Raw genomic sequence first — 14,929 nt, forward strand, 5'->3', positions numbered from 1 at the left:
AGTAATTGGCCAGGTCTCTCCAAGCAGGCCCTGTCCCCTGGGCTAATGGTTTCACAGCCTGGTACCACCAACAACTTTGTGCACTTTTACCCAGGCTGCCTGAAAATGCTCTCAGGCTCTCCTTGTCCATTAATTCAAACTTCTTCATGTCCACACAGACCCCAGGAGGGAAGCCTGGAAGCTGCAGCCTGCACCTCAAAAGCCACCAAGCTGTTCTATTAACTGTCTCATCAGAGCTGCTGCATGTGAGAGGAAAGGATGGGTGAGGTGGGAGGTGGGCATACAGATGTTCTCTATTTTCCTTTAGAAACCATACACAAAATAAGAGCTGCTCATTCATTCATTTATTAAAAAAAAAACTTACTGGGCCCCAACTCCAGACCAAGTTCTATGGTAGGTATAAGACTTACAACAATGCGCAAAACAGACTTGGTCTCTGTTCTATCTAGTGGAGTTTACATGCTGGTGGTGGAGCTGGATTTTGAAGTGAGCAACCACAGGAATCAAAGTTTAATTATGCTCTGCAATAGCTACTGCGAAGAATTTCATGGTATGTAGGCCCTACATAAAGCCCAGACCAAGTCTGAGGCTGGGGTCTGCAGAAGGTTTCTCCCTGTGGATTCTACAGTACACCATATCTGATGCAGAAGCAGGGAGTAACAACAGCTGGCAAAGAGGAAGAGGGACAGGGAAAGGGAGGAGTAGAACATTGTACGGGAAACAGCATTTGCAAAAGTACTGTGTTGACCCCCTACGTGGAACATGCCGTCCAGTGGTATGAGTCTCCCTGGCAATGTGGGACATGACTCCCAGGGACGAACCTGGCCCTGGCGCTCTGGGATCAGCAATGCTTTCCTGAAAAGAAATTTAACAAAATAAGATATCATTGGCTAAAGAGAGTTCAAATAGAGTCAAGAGGCTATTCTGGAGGCTACTCTTAGTGCAAGCTTCAGCTAGATATCACTAATTGCTACAGGTTGCTGAACCCCAACCAACATCATTCCTTTTAACTCTAAAGAATGTCCAGGGCTCTATCTGAGATCCTACGAAAGTTTCACTCACTAAGGTTACTTTGCAGAAATCTAAAACCTTCAGATGGTTCCTAGGCCAGATAAGTTCTGAAACCCAGAGGGCCACCGTCTCCAAGAACCAGTTCCATCCCCCTGTTCCATATTGACGATACACCTTTTCAGCATGAAAAAAGTTAGAATGGGTATAATATCCCAAATATCCCTAAAAATTGGGAGAAGGATCAAAGGAAAAGGAGGAGTTATAACAGACAGAGAAGTTAGGATTTAACAAATGAGTGACTACTGAACTATTGTATTAATATTTCTTTTAAGTCTCCAGTGTCTTGGAGCAGCTAGAAGGAAAAACCTGAAATTGCGGAATTGTAACTTATACCAAGATTTGAAATCAATTCTATAGATACTTGTTAAAATGTACTTTGAAATTTATTGCTTTTTTGTATATGTTATATCACACACACACACACACACACACACAAAGTACTGTATTGAGAGGGAACAGAACCCCAGTGGTAGACCTGAGCCGAAGTTGGAGAGATAGTCAGGGCCAGGCAGCCACTGGAAAACAATATCTCATATTACATAAAGATAAAGAATGTAGCTTTCTGCAATCATTATTGCAACACCTATATATTTTTCATGGGTCTTTTGTGCTGTCACCCTAAGGTTGAAGGATATGGTGATTTCAGAAAGGGATGCAAGGTCAGCAGAGGCTACATACTGGCCTTTCCCAGCACCACCATGCACCCCGTCCATGCATGTGTGTGTATAAACATGTACACGCTTGACAGCCTTCCTCCCTCTCAGATCTAACTTGGTCAAGGAAGCTGAGAGCTTGGAGGCTGGTTGTGTGCTGATCACCTGGGGAAGGGGCAAGGGAAGGGGCTGGCAGTAAGACAAGCCAGCCAGATTCTGAAGAGTCACCCCATCTGTGGGACTCACCAATGTGCCCTTCAAGAGTAAGGAACAGAGCATGTGAGTGCTGAGGCAGCTCATCAGAAGGTGCCTGATGACAGCTCCATGGAGGCTGGGCTCTAGGTTGCAGGAGTCTGGTCAGGTTGATCCAGGAGAGGACTCCAGATGATCTGAAAACTCAACTCTTCTGCATGAACCAGGTGCAGCCCTAGAGAGTGGTTTCTCCATAAACGTTGTCCCTGTAAGTAGCAATAGAATGAATAACAGCCACTTACAAAAAACAAAAACTAAAAAGGAAAGCACCCCTGAATACGTCTAAAGTCTTAGTAGTAAGGATTTCTTTTAGAAGGAATGGGACGATAGGATATTTCACTCATTCATTCATTCACATAATATTCATTGGGTATTTACAATATTGAAATCACTAGCATTATATATTTTTTGACTTTTAATAAAAGGGGATTTATTTAGTTAAAATCTTATAGTTCTTCAAAGGAAAGGCAACTAACTTTCATCTGAGGTTCTCTCTTACACAGAAGGCACAGGGCAGCGTCTGCTGGTCTTCTCTCCTGGCTTTTGGGTTCCAGCAACCTTCCCCAGGGCAATTCCTTTCTGCATCTTCAAATGTCTGGGCTGAGCTGCTTGGCTGTGCTGTGCTGAGCTCTCTTCTGACCTCTTTGAAGCCTCCAGCTAATTAAACATCCCTCATTGTGGAAGGTGCCCCCCTTAGGAGACTGCAGATGTGATCAGTCACAGATGGTTTCATGTGTTAATGATTCAAGTTCTTAGCAACAGAGCTAGGCACCAGCACCTTGCCAAGCTGACACCTGAACCCAACCACCACACCACACATACAGAAAAGTGATAGATTTCAAAGCACATTTTAACAAGTAGTTAAAACTTCAAAGGAAAAACTTCAAAGTTTAATATGGGTTTCAGTTCCACAATTTCAGGTATTTACTTTTAGCTGGTTTACTACACTGGAGACTAAAAGGAAATATCAATATAATGATTCAGTAGCCATACTTATTTGTTAAATCCTGTCTTCTCTGTTACAACTCCCCCCTCTCATTTGATCCTTCTCTTAATCTTTAAGGATATTTGCCTTAGCTTGTTTTTTTAATTGGGTTGTTTGTTTCTTTTGTTGAGTTACAGAAGTTCTTTATATTCCAGATATTAAGCCCTTATCAGGCATGAAGACAACCCACAGAATGGGGTTGCATTATATAATGCAACTAGCATCATATTAATGCTAATGCACTAGCATTGTATTAATGTCATGGAATCAAATCATACTGCAATTAAAATGTGCAAACTTTATGAATGGATGGATTGATTTTTCAGACATCATAAGGGAAAGAAGTCAGGCACAAAAGAGAACATTGTATATGATTTCATTTGTAAGAAATGTAAGAGCAAGATTGTTTTGGTTTGCTAAAGTTGCCAGAATGCAATATACCAGAAATGGGTTGGCTTTTTCGGGGTTTTATTAGGTTACAAATTTACGGGTCATGAAGATGTCCAAATTAAGGCATCAAAAGGGAGATGTCTTCTCTAAGGAAAGTTGCTGGCACCCAGCGTAACTTTCTCACATGGGAAGGCACATCGTTGCATCTGCTGATCCTCCTCTCCTGGTTCTGGTTTCAACGGCTACCTCCAAATATCTCTGGAAGTTTCTCTCTCAGCTGCTCTGGATTTCATCTCTTAGCTTCTCTGAGCATTCTGAGTTTCATCTGTCTTTTATCCTCTCATAAAGGACTCCAGCAAGGAAATTAAGAACCCACTTTGAACAGACTGGGTCACATCTCCATGGAAACAATCTAATCAAAAGGTCCCACCCACAATAGGTCTGTTTCAATAAGAATGGATTAAAAGAACGTGGTGTTTTCTGGAGTGCACAACAGATTTAAACCAGAGCAGTGATGGAAGTCAAAATCAATGATCTATTCAATTGATTGAGAAGGGGCACAAGGGAGACGCTGGGGAGCTAGAAATGTTCTATATCTTGATATGGGTGGTGATTACACAGAGCATACCTACATAACTTTAGACACTTTACCTACTTTATGAATGTGATAACACAATAAAAAAAGAAAAAAGAAGTCAAATATGACTTAGCTCCAGACCTCAAATCTGATTACAATCTGCACATCTTAAAGAGGCATCTGTTCAGTCCTTGCTCTCCTCACGCTAGAACCCACACTCCACACCCCAAAGAATTCTGCTCTTTGCTTTGTTCCCTTCCATCCCACTGAAGCCCAACCACCCTGAATACCTCACCATGCCCTTTGTAAAAATCATCCATTACACCTTGTTTTCATAGAGACCCACTTCCCTCTGGGCTGGGAGCCTCTGTAGCACAGTACTGGGTTGTCCTTCCCTGAATATCTAGCACCTGGAACAGGAGTCCTCACTCTGAGCATGAGGAGTGAATGACTGGGCACAAGAAGACTTCAGCCTGGTTGAGGAGAGAAGACAGACACAGTCACCATTAGACAAGGCTGAAAGTGACAGATTCCACAAAAGGTGACAAGAAAGGGTTCCTGGACATGAGAGGAAAGAGAGACTACAAAGACCAAAATGTGCCACCCCCACATTCCAGACATACAGCAAGCTCAGTATTCTAACAGGTCTTAGCTACAATGAGATGAATACTTTCATGCCAGAAGAATACAGGTTCACAGACAGGGCAGTGCATACCACCGATGCACTATAAAATGAAAGCTATGGGCCAATCTCATTTATAAATACCATTGCAAAAAATCTTAAATTAAATATTGTCAAGCAGAATCCAGGAATAAATTCAAAGAGTAATGAAAAGATAGCTCAATATTAGAAAATCTATCGCAATTCCAAAAATAATAATATAATCATCTCCAGAGATGCTTAAAAGTCATGTGATGAAATTACATCCATTCTTGAAGATCACTGTATTCTTAATAAAAATAGGAACTGTTTCATAGACTATTTTTATGGACCTTTATAAAATTTTAGTTAGTTGTCTCCAGGATGCCTTCTCTCCTTCTATAGAAACTGAAACACTACTATAACAGCTGGGTGTTTGGTTGCCTAAAATAAAAACTACATTATTTCTAGGTGTGACCATGTAACTAAGTTTCTGACAATGGAATATAAGCAGAAATGGTGTGTACACCCTAAACAGAGAGAGAATGCCCACTATCTTCCTTCCTGCTGGTGCAAAAATGGTCATGGCTCCTCAAACGAAAACAGCCATCTTGGACCACAAAATGGAAACTGAGCATTAAAGACAGCAGAACAACAACAAATAATCCCAAGTTAAAGAGAATTTGGTACTTATAAGTCTGGAGCGCCAAGTAACAAAGTCTACACAGAACTGGTAGGATAGCCTGTGACAAGAATACAGACACTGTATTCCATTGCATCTAAGCTGCAGTTTTTTTCACATTGTAACATCCCTGAAACTGATTTGTACTTTACAATTGCTGTGGGCCATTTTTTACATCTTAACATTTTTGAAGTACTATCTATTTAACAATCACTAATCCCTGTCCATAAAATATGGTGTTACAGGTTGTTTTGGTGTTCCATAACAAAACACTTGGTTAACCCCTCACCACTGATGGTGTCTTGGGAGGCAATCAACCTGCCAATAGAAACTGATGCATTACAGCAAACTTCTGGGTTTTGGAGGACAACGGCTATCTTTTTTTTTTCTTTCACTGAACTCTATAAGAGAGATGAATTCAGATTAGAGCCTGCAGTACAAAAACAGAAATGGAAAGGAAAGCAATTTTGCTGAGAGGTACTTTCTGCCTATGGCCGGCAACCTAAGTTAGCTGAGAATGCTATACTTTCGTGACCATGAAGAATTTTAAACAAGGAATAAAGCTTCCATGGACAGAGCCAGGGCCTCAGAGGATAATTAACAAAGACATTTATCCCAGACAGCAGAACAGGAGATAACAGATGAGCCAGCCACAAAATGTGTTCTACAGCCAGAAAAGGGAATCTTTGCTATTACAGCCCACTGGATGTAATCACTGCAACAGACCAACATCTGTGATGTGTTCCACATTTTCCTTTTACAATATGTAAGTTCCTTTTGTGATTATCCTGTCCACTGAGTCACTGTATATTGCCTTTTAGTTTAAAGACCATCAGACCAAAGAAATCCTACCTTGACCTCACCCAAAGCTCCTGGTGTTTGAGTCAGATGCAGGAATTGATGGGATTCTGTTCTTCTGGGAGAGACAAGTTTGGTCTACAGGGAAGAATGAACAAATACTTGGCTAGCCAAGGAGTCAGCTAATGAGAGTGTTAATGATGGATAGTTCCTTAATGTGATAGATGAATCTATCTTAATTTTTAAAATCAGCCACATGTTTAATGAGAAGACAAAATAAGTATTTCCATTAAAGTTAGAAACAAAACAAGAATGTCCAGCACCAACCTTATTTTTTAACATTCTTCAATAAAATCAACAATAAACAGAAACATAAAACACAAAAATGTTTAAGTAGAGGCAAATATCAGTATTTGCAATTGATGTGATTATAAACCAAAAAAAAAAAAAAAAAAACCAAGAGAATACCTGAAAAATCTACTGAAAGAACATTTCTATAGGTTGGATGGAAGTGAAATTAATATAGAGAATTTAGAAGTGAGTTAGTTGATATCATCAAAGAAAAGAGTCCATCTATAATAGCTATGAAAGTAAAACACGTAGAAATACTACACAGATAAAATAAGACATATGCAAAACCTATATGAAGAAAACTTTAAATTATCCCTGAATGACGCATACCAAAAAAAAAGACCTGGACTAACGAGAAATTATACCAAAATTTTTTTTTTTTTTTTTAAAGACAGAGAGAAGGAAGGAAGGATGGAAAGGAAACATTTTTAAACATTTTCTTGTTTTATTATATTTTGTTTGTTTGTTTGTTTTTTACATGGGCTGGGGCCGGGAATCGAACCGGGGTCCTCCGGCACGGCAGGCAAGCACTCTTGCCCGCTGAGCCACCGCGGCCCGCCCAATATACCAAAATTTTAAATAAGAGAATCTCAGGGCAATCTTTGTATTTCAATTTATACCAATAAAATTATTAACAGTGTTCAGTCCATGTCAACACTATACTACTACCAACTGATATGTGCCCATTATAATAATGTTAGATGGATATATGTGCATTGACAAAGATGAGAATTCAACTCATGTAACTAGAGCCTGATGTTTTTATTCTCTACAAAATTATTTTAGTGCATCACAAAAGATAACCAACTATAATTGTTCTAAGAAGAAAATATTTGGAGGCTTTTTCTCCTTGGAATTGAGATTTCTCAGAGCAAAGCCCTGATCATAAGTATAATGCACTGAAATATATATGTTTTTCCTATAAGCAATATATCTTCAAGGTCTATTATTTAAGTCTCGAATCTATTTTTAAGGGCCACAAGTTTGCAAAATGAAAATAAAATCAACACGTTCTGACTCTCTTCTCCTCCCCACTCAACATCTTTTCGTGCAGTGCCAGCTGCATTTCTGAGGCATGATGGCGAAGGTCAGAATAAACAGGTCACCAGAGCTGCTGTAAACTCCAGCAAAGTGCAGCTTGTTGCCATCAATGATACCTTCATTGACCTCAACTACATGATCTACATTTTCCAATACAGTTCCACCAACGGCAAGTTCAAAGGCACCGTAAAGGTGGAGAAAAGAAAGTTTGTCATCAGTGGGAATCCCATTACTATCTTCTAGGAACGAGATCCCACCAACATCAAATGGGGTGATGCTGGTGCTGAATATGTTGTGGAGTCCACTGGTGTCTTCACAACCATGGAGAAAGCTGGGGCTCACCTGAAAGGTGGTGCCAAGAGTCATCATCTCTGCCCCTTCAGCTGATGCCCCCATGTTTGTGATGAGCATAAGCCATAAGAAGTATGACAACTCCCTCAAGATCATCAGCAATGCTTCCTGCACCACCCACTGCCTGGACCTCCTGGCCAAGATCTTCCATGACAACTTTGGCATTGTGGAGGGACTCATGACCACCATTCATGCCATCACTGTCACCCAGAAGACTGCAGATGGCCCCTCTCGGAAAATGTGGCATGACAGCCACGGGGCTGCCCAGAACATAATCTCTGCACCTACTGGTGGCTGCTAAGGCAGTGAGCAACATCATCCTGGAGCTGAATGGGATGATCACTGGCATGGCCTTCTGTGGCCCCACCCCCAGTGTGTCCATTGTGTCTGTGACCTGCCTACGATGACAACAAGAAGTTCATGAAGCAAGCATCAGAGGGTCTTCTACAGGGCATCCTGGGCTACGCTGATGACCAGGTTGTTCTGTGATTTTAACAGTGACATCCACTTTTCCACTTTTGATGCTGAGGCTAGTATTGCCCTCGATAACCACTTCATTAAGCTCATTTCCTGGTATGACAATGAACTTGGCTACATGGCCTCCAAGGAGTAAGAGCCCCTGGACCACCAGCCCCAGTACAGCATGAGAGAAGAGAGAGGCAGTCAGCTGCTGGGAAGTCCTGGCCCATCTTAATTGCGCATTCTCCGCAGCTTCCATCCCAGACCCCCTGAAGAAGGGAAGGGGCTGAGAGCCCTACCTTGTATGTACCATCAATAAAGTACACCCCGCCGAAAAAAAGTCAACATGATCTAAAACAGATCATACTCATTTAATCTAATATTTATCCATTTGTAAATAACTCTGCCTAATCAGCTTCTCTTTCCCACCCCAATACTGAGAAGAGCACTGTTTTTGACAGATCAATTCCCAAAATTTTTGTGATACAAAACCTAGAGATGGGTATGGCAGACAGTCCTAGCTTCTTACTGAGTCTTCCGTTCTTAGTCCGCAGGACCCTGATATTTTTTTCAGAGTGGCAAAGTGACCAGCTTCACTTACCTGCCCCAGGCCCCATTCCAGTTGGTGGTAGGCATGTGACCATTTCTGGCCAAAAAGCCCTATGTCGAAATCTACTGGATGGAACTTCCAAGAAAGCATTTGTCTTTCTGATATAGGGAACATATATATAGGTACATATCTTTTGCCTTTGTCCACTCCCCACTCTTCTGGTCTGGAATGTGGACATGATCCCTAGAGGTGCAGCAGCCATATTGTAAGCATGAAAAAGAAAGCCATATACCATAGATGGCAGAGCAGGAAAGAAAAATGAGGTGCTGGACCAGCCATGGCACAGCTTCCTTTGGATTTTCTCATTATAACCTCTGACTAATTTTACCTCAGTGATGAGGTATTTGTAACATCCAACCAGACACAACCCTGACTGATATAATAGGAGTGGTGGGTTCTGAGAAACAGAAAGAAGTAAAGAGGGCATGGGCAGGAGGCTAGTTCAATCAATTTATGAAAGAACTAGACAAGAGGAAGAAAGGAGAAAGAGAAGAAGCAGCTCCAGATTGGGGCTGGGGAAGTAGTCTGGGGGTTGGCACAAGAAACACTCGAGAAAAATTGAGAGGAAAGTGGAGGAATGGGCCTTCGAAAAGTGTTACTATAGCTATGAGTCATATCCCCTCAAAGTTTTCACTATAGGCATATAACAAATGGAACTCCTTTTCAATTACTTGGTTGTTTTTTGTATGGGGCTGTCTTCAGAGACTGAGCCATGTGAAGCCCCAGGGTTATAGAAACATTAATTAGGAAGGTTCCAAATGACTAGTGAAAGAGTTGATGTAGGGGAAGGAGCAGACAAGAAAACAGAAGACCCAAACTCAAGTCTTCATTCTTTTATGATTTGCTGTGGTGCCTTGGGCAAGTCCTCTGCCATGTCTTGCTTTGGGTCCCACTTTGTGAAAGGAAGGAGACAGGCCAAATTACCCATAAGAAGTCTTCCAGCTTTGTGACTATCATCTTACAGAAGTTACCGTAAGAGAAACATATCTGGTCTTCCAGAAAGACACCCCTCCTTCAGGTAACTTTACTTTAGGACACTTGGAAAGGTGACCTAAAGATACAGTCTAAGCTCCTTAGCCAAATTCACAAGACTTGCAGCATGTGGCCCTGTCTGACTCCTTGGCTTCACAACCCTTGGTTTTCCCCCCACACACCCACACTTCTGCTGAGCTGCCCACCTTCCTGATCTGCTCAGTGTCCTCAGCCTCCTCTGATAGTTAATGCCTTTTTCTCTCTCTCTACTTGAGCTATACCCTTCTTCCTGCCTCAGATGCCTTCCCCTTCTTGATTTGGGAAACTCCCATTCATTCCTCCGTGCCCCTACCAAATATCTTGAGAAAAATAAAAGCATCCCTGAGAGCTGTCAGCTAATAGCTGGTCTAGTTGCTACCAGCTAGGCTATAGTGTACCTTTATCAACATAAACAGTTTCACAGACTATCGACAATATTCAGGAACTCCAAAGTCAAAACAGGACCACTCTGTAATCATGCCTAAACATAGAGAAAAACAAAAATACTGTGCAACTATAAGAACAACTGAACATCTCTTCCCTTGGCTATCATGAGTAACATGACTAACATGGCTTTTCTTCCAATGATAACTCTAACCCCACTCCATCAAGATACTCACTCCCCACTTCTGATAGCACCAATCCAGGACAGATGCCCACCTGCTTGTATTCTACCCAAAATCACCAAACACAGGTCCAAATCCACCACTAAACTTCTCCTAACTCTCTCTCATTCAAACACTCCACAGTTCTCCATGGTGTGTGTTCTCCTTTGGCGTATCAAGTTATGAATCCAACTTTGATACAAGTGTGTTTTTGATGGTCTTTGGCAGGTGGCCATTGACAGGGAAGCTTTGTCCAATTCATCATGGCAAAGCTTATCTTTTGTGTATTTCTACACTGCCCATGCATATTTCCGGGTTCCCTGAATCCATTTTGGAACAACATTCCACTGTGCCACTTCTTACTCTGTATTTCACTTCTTCACAAATACCCTCTACCTGTCTCCCACAGATTGTTTGCTTCCTGATGACAGGTTCCACTTTTTCTCTGTCACCCTATCCCTAGCACCTTGTCCAAGGCTTGGCACAAGGCAAACCTTCAGATGGTCTTTGATAAATAAATGCACCCAAGCCTCCACATCATGAAGCCGCATGGTCTGGCCTCTGAGAACTTCATTCCAAGCCCCAAACTGTTTATAACCCTTCCTTCACCACAGCCCACATCTCCTGTAGAACCACAGTATGAGAATATTAAAAAAACGTTCTTTGTCAGCACTTCTGATATGCTTCTAATTTTTGCCCTATGTGCTGTTCTTACATTTGCAAAGTTGCCATCACTGTTGATTGTCCACTGAGACTGCCTCTGTGGCTTCCCCATCCCCTGACAGTGCGGTGTCCCTTTATTGAAAGCAGAGGACTGCAACCACAGGCAAATAATGGGAACACAAGTTAATGAGTTGATAACCCCAAGATCCTTCACCAGAGGGAAAAAAAAGGAAGAGTCCTAAAGCTTAAATCACTTCCATAAAACATCTGCAAATAGGATTTCTGCGGGGCTGCTGGGAGCCTATGGTTCCTGTTTAACATGCACAATTAGCATTTTTAGGAAACAGAGTTTTGGATATAAGTATGTCCTGAAGCACTCCCTTTTATGCCTTTTTCAGTTTAAACATGCTGTCTTGAAGGCAGGCTGCACCAGCCCTAGCCCATGCACCACAATATACCTTCTCTGACAGCAACAGTGGCATCGACAACCTGTTGTCAAAGGCATTCAGAAGAAACTGCAGTGGCTTTTCACAGAGGAAAATGTGATTTTTCTCAGCTTTCCCGAATGTAGAGCAAATAAGTACTTTTTAAAGTGGTCAAAAATGGCAGACTTTTTCTCTCTCCAAAATGGTTCCCTGGGCTAATAAACACCACTTGCTCATCAAAGTTTTCAGTGAAAACCTCCTGACCCCTCTTATTTGTCACTCACCCTTGCAGCATAAGCCCCATTCCCCTATACTTTGGTCTTGGCAGCAAGGAACGAAGGTCACAGACAAACACACAGAGGAGAAGGTACCCAGCATGACTCTCCAGAAAAGTAAAGCAGCAGCTTTTCCCATCTTTTCTTTGTCCATAGTCGAGAGGAGGTTGAAATATAACAAATGGCCCTTTTTTCCCCAATGAAAATTAATTCTGTCAGCCCCAGAAAGGGTTGTAAGCCAGATGCTACTTCTCAAAAGTTTAAGAAACATATGACCTGGGGAATCACCTCAATTTCATCACCCATAAAGCAGGGTTTTTTCACCTGACCCCTACATCAAAGGGATGATATAAGAAACATTTGTACACTATCTTTAAAGTGCTCTCAATTTCTGCGAGAAAAGATGGAGTATGAAGTAAGACTATAAAGTAAAGGGTGGGTATGCTCATAAATAAATGAAACAAGTTATTGAATCCCACGCAGAAATTGGTCTTACTTTTAGAATTCCTGCACAGTCAGCACCAACCCTGCCTAAGAAGGCACAGTCAGGAGACCTACAGATCTGAGTCTGCCAGCCACACTGGAACTGGGACACAGCTCATTTCTACAGAGGGCTCTATTATGATTGTCACAGCATGGATGGCCCCCAATGAGTCAGAAAAGATGAGTCAATTCTCCCACCTCACCACCACCACTCTATCACACTGACAGTCACCCACCAACACTCCACCACCAACATACACCACCATGGCCCCACCACCACCCACCATCACCTACCATTGCCCACCATCCCCTCTATCACCCACCACCACCGTCCTTTGCCCACCATCACTCATTCACTGTTCCACCACCACCACATCACCATCGCTCATCAACCTCTGTCCTATCATCACCCTACCACTCTAGTATGTTGAAGAAACAGAAACCAGGGACATAAGACCACTTATCCACACTGTCTGGTAGATTTACACAACCCTTTAAACTTGCCATAATAGAATATTTAATAAGTTTTCTTAGATAATAACAATAGTAATGATGGCTCATGACTTTGAGTGATTACTGTGTGCTAGGGACCATTCTAAGTGCTTTTCATGCATTAAGTCATAATAACTTTATTCATTAAGTATAATTTTTATTCCTACTCAAACCATGGGGAAACTGAAGCACAGAAAGGCTGAGGAACTTGCCTAATAAGTGTCATACTTGGGATGGAACCAGCCATCCAGCTCTTAACCTTGTCATACTGTCACATTGGAAAACAAATCTAAGGTACTTAAATGGAGAACATTTATTAAGGTCACTTGGTGACTGGAGCATCAGCACCATAAAGCAAAGCAGGAGTCTGCAGCAGTTCACACTGTCACCTACTAATGCTTGCCTGTCCACTGTACACCATGAGCTTAAGGAACAAATTTATGATCAACAGGAGTCAGGTATGGAGCTAACTGCATACTCACTTTGTTTCCTTATTTCTCACACACACAAAAAATCTAGTGAAGTAGGTAATATTACCCCATTTTACGTATGAGTTAACAGGTTCAGAGAGAATCAACAACTTGCCTGATGGCCACACAATAGGCATGCCTGAAAAGGACCCTATTCAGAGTAGTCATATTTACCCAATACATGCCAAGTGTCCTGCAAGGCACCAAGGAGCCACAGCACTTGCATGTGATTTGCTTCTGTGCCTTGAGCATCCAGGATAGAGCCCAGCCAAGGTGGCTTTCAATAGCAAGTTGATGAATGAATGAATGATACAAGAAAGATGCTATACTCATAATTAAAACTGCAAAAACAACAGCCAGCAATCATTGGGCATGCCTCTTTAAAGGTCAGAGAAGAAAGCAATGTACCAGTGTTAATTTTGGAGTCATGGCTGTAGGTTTGAACACAGAACTCGCTCTGAAGTGGTTGTGTTTCCACACAGGTATTTTGCTGTGCTTCCTTCAGCCTGACCTACTTCTGCAGGAGTGAGGGTTTGCAGGGCTGTTCCTTGGTACAATGCTGACTTGGAAAAGTGGCTTCTACCCTTTGCAATTAGACACCCTAAGACCTCTAATGTGCGCCCTTAAAGCACTTAGTGATCTAAGTGTTGATGTGGCCAAAGGACAAGGGAATTTGTAAAACTGCTCCCATTAAAACCAGCCTTAGGGGGTAATCTCTCATAACAAAGCAGAAAGCCTGGCTAGGTGCTTCGCTTTTTGTTATAAGATCACAGCCTTTCTCCACCTAAAAAGTTCTGATTTCCCTCCCTCCCTCCTACATCAATCCCTGCACAACCGTCCAACACACACACACACACACCCAGCACAGCACCTTCTTCTGAGAAAGCCATTATATTCAAGGAAAACCTTCAGCTCTGTTTCTACTCTGATACAGGGTTTGTTACTACCACAATAACAAACCTAGTGTCCTCTCTGCTCTACAAGGTTTGGGATTAAAAAAATAATAATAACAGAGTAAACAAGGTGTGGACAATAAGCTTCCTGTTTTCTTCTAGTGCCTAGGAGACTCACTTTTTTCTATCACTTGTTCCTGGCTTCACTATTCAAGGATGCTTCAGCTCTTGGTGAGGTATCAACTGCAGAGCCTCTTCACAAGCCCCCAATTATATTGCCATCGGTAAAAAAGAAAACTTGAACCAATTTTAGAACAAGAGGTAAGAGGGAATAAGAAAAATCTCTGCTGCGATACTTTAAACATAAATTGGGAAATAGCTCTCCCTAGTGGTACAAATTGGAATTTCAGCTCTTATCCTCTGCAATTAGACCAATTAATCCACACAGCAAGTTCTCCAATGCCTGGAGGTTAATAAACTTTTTTGTGCCATGGACTATTTTGGCAATTAAGTAATCAAGAACCCTTCCAAAATTCATAAGGTAAAATACACAGAATTACAAAGAAAACCAATTCTATTTCAATTCAATTATTGAATTATTAAAGACATAAACATGATATACTAATCTATGTGCTCCTTTAACAGAGTACATAACCAAACTTAGTGGTAGGTCTAATTACCATAAATTTAAAGTAGTAATGAGAATAAATGATAACTTGAGAAATCAGTGGCAACTGTAATGTGATATAAAA

General features: G+C 41.6%; 1 pseudogene; it reads left to right on the forward strand.

Annotated features, from left to right (window-relative positions):
* The first annotated feature begins 414 nt into the window (after nucleotides 1-414).
* On the forward strand, nucleotides 415-8,404 carry LOC143656824 (glyceraldehyde-3-phosphate dehydrogenase pseudogene; annotated as a pseudogene).
* Nucleotides 8,405-14,929: the final 6,525 nt, after the last annotated feature.

This window comes from Tamandua tetradactyla, chromosome 15, assembly GCF_023851605.1.
Source record: "Tamandua tetradactyla isolate mTamTet1 chromosome 15, mTamTet1.pri, whole genome shotgun sequence".
Lineage (NCBI taxonomy): Eukaryota > Metazoa > Chordata > Mammalia > Pilosa > Myrmecophagidae > Tamandua > Tamandua tetradactyla.